Source organism: Pteropus vampyrus, unplaced genomic scaffold (assembly GCF_000151845.1).
Source record: "Pteropus vampyrus isolate Shadow unplaced genomic scaffold, Pvam_2.0 Scaffold357, whole genome shotgun sequence".
In the NCBI taxonomy this organism is placed as follows: domain Eukaryota; kingdom Metazoa; phylum Chordata; class Mammalia; order Chiroptera; family Pteropodidae; genus Pteropus; species Pteropus vampyrus.
The window spans coordinates 41,332-47,194 of NW_011889138.1; the positions used below are offsets into that span (position 1 = coordinate 41,332).

The 5,863-nt window shown below is 48.3% G+C and overlaps 1 long non-coding RNA gene across 1 annotated transcript; it reads left to right on the plus strand.

Annotated features, from left to right (window-relative positions):
• The first annotated feature begins 1,004 nt into the window (after positions 1-1,004).
• Positions 1,005-5,523, plus strand: LOC105304929. The gene is made up of 3 exons (XR_002777022.1): positions 1,005-1,512; positions 3,302-3,487; positions 5,424-5,523. It is a non-coding gene; the product is annotated as an uncharacterized LOC105304929 (long non-coding RNA).
• Positions 5,524-5,863: the final 340 nt, after the last annotated feature.

A 5,863-nucleotide genomic window follows, 5' to 3' on the forward strand; every position in this document is an offset into this window, starting at 1 on the left:
GTATTGAAATGCTTACAGTCTGCTTCACGTGAATGTTTGATAGATTCTACAACAAATATGTTCAAAAGTGAGATCCTAATTTTTCCTTTTAAGTTCATCGATCTGTACCACCACCCCCTCTTCTCATGTCAGTAATGATAACTTCATCCTCCCAGCTGAGACACAAACTTTTAGCCTTTGGGTCATCCTTGACCATTGTGGTGTGACACAGTGAGGCTGACTGGGGGTTGCAAGGCCCTGTTCTGATCTGAGGACATGGAGTGATGTAACCACAATCACGTACAGATCCTCTGTAATGGAGATGCTATATAATGAGAATACTACCGGGCATCTTCTCAGAGTGAAGTTTTACTGAATAAATATTAATTTATGACAGGGAGCAATTGGTGACATTGTGCATAATCTTGCTCAAAGACTGGTGGGAGTACTTTGCTGTTCACACATGGCGTTTCGGAGATCATTTCAATCCCCCCAGTAGGTACTATCTTTGCAATTACAGCAAATAGATAGAGATCAAGAAAATGCATTCGTGTCGGGATTCAGATGGCCATTGTCTGGGCACAAAATGAAATGTGAATACCTCTCCTTTTCCAATAGATGTCAGGTGTCGCACTACTAAAACAAATGGAATATGCCTTGGTTTATGGAGTATAAAACACCATAGTAATGAGGCAGTGCTGCACACTGAGTTAGACAGGGATACCATCCGTGAGTATACAAGCAGGAAAGAAACTTGGCCATGTCATTCAAGGCTGCTGTTGTCATCTCTGCCATCTCCTCTCTGAGTCTCTTCTCCATTGTCTCTAGAGAATTGACTCTTAAGCTTCAGTCTCCCTGTCACTGAAGAGCAGCAAGACAATATTTATTAGGTCTAAACTTTGCGTGGACTCATTTTCTACCTGAGTGACATGGTCTGGCATGTCTCTTTGGACTTTTAGCCTTTGGGCACATATGAAATAACATGTGTCAACCTGTCTCTCAGTTGCAGAAGACTGGCTCCAGAAATAGGCGGGGAGCCGTTTAAGAACTGAAGGAGCCTTGCCGCACCCGCCCAGGGCCTAGTGACGTCATTTCCGAGGGTCCCTGACACAAGCGCGGGCACCACTGGTCTTTCGTGGAGACTTCCGGAAGGGCGCCTTTCGAGGAAGCTTGCAGAGCTGTGGGAACCTTATTACGCAGCAGGCACAGCAGCAAGAGGCGGTAGCTCTGGGCCAATGACGGTGCAGAACTGGGATCTCGTGTCCCGCGAGACTTCTGACGTTTCCTCGTGGAGGGTGCATTGGCGGCTTTTGTCATCTAGAGCACTGCCCTGGAGGCCTAGGGGGTTCAAGGACAAGTGAGCAGTGAGTCTTCAGAAGCGGCATCGCCCCGCTGCACAGAGACGGGGCCGAGGGTTGAACGAGAACGGGGTCGGGGTCAGCTAAGCCATTGAGACCCGCCCTAGTCTCCCAGTTTGCATGGCCTCGGGTCGGCCCCATGGAGGCCGCAGAGACGCAGATGGATCCAGCACAGGTGAGTAGATGGCCCCCTCAGGCCTCTTGGATCCCCCTAGCACAGGGTTCCAGCACCCCCATATAGAGCGTAGTCGTCCTGGGTTTCTTTGCTTCCCCTAACTCTACCTTGAAGTGTGGGGGCCACGAAGGCCAGTCAACCTGGGCCTGAATCCAGGCTGTGGTGGATAGGGAAGCATCTCCAACTCCATCAGGTAATCAGTGAGGTGTGGAGGGATGTCTTGGGCACAAGAACCCAATAGGTGCAGATTCTGGAAGGCGAGGCTGAGCTGGATGGAATCGCCTGTCTTTGTTTTGCCTGCCAAGAACAGAGAGCACTGAGACAGGAGCTAGGTGTGGAATGACAGGCTGAGGAACGAGGCCTCTTTTTTTTTTTAATTAATTTTTTTTTTTTTTTTTTACTGATTGTCTGAATCTAAAAGTGTCCTAGTGTGTCATTTGTGCATGTCTTTTTAAAAATCAATTTTATTTACTTATTGTCTCTCCACCATTTTTTATTCCAAACCCCCACTCCTCTCCCCTTTGGTAACCATCATCTTTTCTTCTATATCGCTCTGTTCTTATTTTTCATTTGTTTTGCTCTTTTTGATTCCACGTATATGTGAAATCATATAGTATTTGTCTCTGACTTAATTCACTCAGCATAATGGGGAACCTTTAGGGACCTCTGGATCCCTTCATGTTGTCACAAATGGGTAAGATTTCATTTTTTATGGCTGAGTAATAGTCCGTCCATTGTATGTCTATGTATATGTATGTATGTATGTATGTATGTATATATATATATATATATATACACATATATATTTCTATATCCATTTGTCTATGATGGACACAGAGATGGTTTCTATATCTTCGTTATTGTAAATAATCCTGCAGTGTACTTAGAGGTGCATATATCTTTTCAAGTCCATTTTTTGGAGAGCTTTGGCTAAATACCCAGAAGTGGAATTGCTTGGTCATAAGGTAGGTCTTTTTTCAATTTTTTGAGGAACCTCCATTCTGTTTTCCATAGTGGGTGCACCAGTTTACAATCTCACCAACAGTTCCAGAGGGCTTCCTTTTCTCCACCTTCTCACCAGCACTTATTATTTATAGGTTTATTGATGATAGCCATTCTGATAGGTGTGAGGTGGTATCTGATTGTGGTTTCAATTTGCATTTCTCTGATGATGAGTGATGTTGAGCATCTTTTCACATGCCCGTTGACCCACCTGTATGCCCTCTGTGGATAATATCTATTTGGGTCCTCTGGGAACCGGGCCTCTTTTAAAGTTTGTGGGCGCCATGAAAGATTCGGGGTAGAGGAGTGTGACATTCTGATTTAGGTTTTAATAGGCTTCCCTAGTGGAGTGGAGAGCAGACTAGGGGTGAGGAATCAGAGACAGAAGGGATGGGGCTCCCTGCTACCTCCACGCAGCACTCGGACTCCTCTGTTCCCTGTATTGCCTTCAGTCACCCACCCAAGCCAAGCTTGTGTCGTGGTTGGCTTGCAACTTGGAGTAGTAAATTCATTTCTGTTTAAGGCATTTACTGTCATGTGAAGAGTGTGCAGGAACACATTGTGCACGTGGATGTCAACACACAACAGTCTAGATTTCTCTCTAGCTTGTGACCGTGTGGACTCCTGTCATAGCCTCAGTCAGCATCTGTGGTTGTCATCATGTGGCCCCCTCCCCTCATTCCAGCTGTGTTCCAGTGGCCCCTCCTCAGAGAAGCCTTCCCTGGTTTCTTCTTGTAAAGCTGCTGATAAACTCTCTAATTGCCTCCCTTTGGTTTCTTGTCATCAGAATCCTTAGGGCTATCAGGCGTTGTCTGGTGCAGTCATTCAGGTCCTGGTTGAGAGTCTGTCTCCAGTCCTGTGGTGTGAATTCCTGTTTGCTGCTCTGTGCCCAGACCTAGAACAGGGCCAGACCTGTAACAGGGGACTCAGTAGCTGTTTGGAGAATGCAGGAGTCTCCACGGTCACACTCAGAGTAAGTTCAAAGCCCACCATGGCCTGCTGCAGCTGTTCCTCTGACTTCTGTCTACCCATGCGTCTTCTTCCCCTCTGTTCTTCCTTTGCTCACTGTTTTCCAGCTCCGCCAGTCTTTACTTGTCAAGCTCCTACCTACTTCCCAGCCGCTGCCTTTGCAGTTCCCTCTTCCCGGATGCTGTCTCCAGAACTCTGCAGGCCTCTGCTCAAATGCCACCTCTTTCTACATGTATTTTCTGATTTCTCTAGTTTGAGTTAAAGTACCGCTGCACCTGCATGCTTGGGAGCTGACGTTTTTGTGCTGACGTTTTTGTGCAGAATGGAGTGCTTAGGTGAGAAATTCCTTGGTGCTTGAGGAACAAAGAGGAAAATAATCATAACAAAACAACCATAAGGGCTGGCTTTCACTAGGCACTTGATTTGTTCTGAGGGACAATTACTATGTTTCATCTCATTCAGTCGCCACCTTTTCAGAGTTAGGTTCCATTTTCATTCCTGCTTTACAGAACAGGAGTTTGAGGCTCAGAGACTTAAGTTACCTGTCCAAGCTCACACTGCTCTTAAGTCATTGAAGTTCACACCTTGTCCATTGGCAACCAGAGCCTTTTTTCCCTAACCACAGTGGGTTAGGATGGCCCTGAGAGGGCCTTCTCCTTCAGGTGAGCTTTGGGACAAAGAGGGCTAGGGAAGCCATCCTGAGCAGAGGGATCCTGATGGACAGATGCAGTGAGGACAGAGTTATTTAAGGAGGCACGAGAGGGTCTCGTCACCAAGGGCTCCACTACCTGCTGAGATGTGTCTAGGGGAGGGGAGAGTGTATGGTCAACTCACCCTCACCCAAGACACATTCTGGCCAGTCAGAGGCTGCCTTGTCTTCACGCACTTGGGTTTCCTGGCCCTTAAGGTATCTGTGCCTGAGACACACGTGCATCAGGACTCATGAAGGAAAACTGACTGACGGCTCATTGTGGAGTCTCCTGGGAAGTCTGCGAGGGCTGGGGGACCCAAGTGGGAGCGGAAAGCTGGTCCAGGCCCTGCCACTCCCAGGGCAAGTGGCATCCCCCTCAGTGCCTGTCCCATGAGGTGAGTGAGGAACGCTCTGATCCTCTGTGCATGTCCCCAGAAATATATTCAGGGGTGGCTGACATGGATATAACAGCAACGGTTGTCACTGAGAGTTCAGTCTGGTAATGGAGGAGAGTGAGGGTTACCATAGACCCTAGACCAGAAGGACCTGAGTTCAGATCCCATCTGTTGTGTAGACTGGTGACTCTGGAGGACTCACCAGAGCTCCCTGAGCCCCAGCTCACTGACAGTGACATGGAGCTGATGACAATGTTTACCTTCATGGCTGTGGAAGAATTCATAAAAGTAACAAAATATACAGAGCACTGTCATGAGCCAGGGACTCCGTGTTTGCTGTGTGAACGTTTTCTCTGGAATTATTACAATAGCCTATGAGGTAAGAATTATTATACTGATGGGGGAAATCACAGTTCAGAGAATCAAAGTGGCTTCCTTGACATCACACAGCAGGCAGGCATTGGATTCAAGAGTTTGAATTCAAACCCGGGCATCTGGCCCCGAAGCTGGGGACATCTAATCCCTTCACCTGGCCACCACTGCTGCTGTTTCCAGTGTTGGAATTGTCATCATGATCGTTTCTTTTTATTCCTCCAACCTCCCAGAGCACTTGCTGTTTGCCCCACAGTCCTACGAGACTACCATCATCTGTGTCATCGCCATTGTTTCCACCACTGAAGGCTTTTTCCTTAGCCACGTCAGCCTCCCTCTTGAACTCCGCACAGAGCTCGGCCCTCAGGAGGCCTTGGTGATTCGGGCCTGGGTCTCTGCACCTTCAGCAGTGACTGAGTAACAGGCTTTGATCCCACCCAACAACCCTGAAGCACACGATGCTACTGTGTTTGACTTTCCAGGCACCATTGACCTTCAAGGATGTGTTCGTGACCTTCACCCGGGAGGAGTGGGAATTCCTCTACCCAGCTCAGAAGACCCTGTACCGGAAGGTGATACTGGAGACCTGTAAGCTCTTGGTCTCACTGGGTAAGGCTTCTTCTCACCTCTGCGGGGAACCTCTTCCTTGCCTCCATCCTCTCTTTCAAGGCCTGGCTGGTGTAGGAGGCCTCTGCAACCACATGCCTCCTCCTCACCATCCCTGCCATGTTCTGGGCTCACTTCCTGTGGAAGGACATGGGGTGTCAGGCAGAACCCAGGAGCAGGATGTCCAGCCCATCCCCGTGAGGAACTGTATTCAGTAGCTGAGAGGAAGCAAGGTTGTGCCCGGCTCTGGGTCTTGTCCTGGCTTCTCTCTGTGGGTATGCTCGTGTGACTGTCTTTTCACTACAGCTTTTGGTTG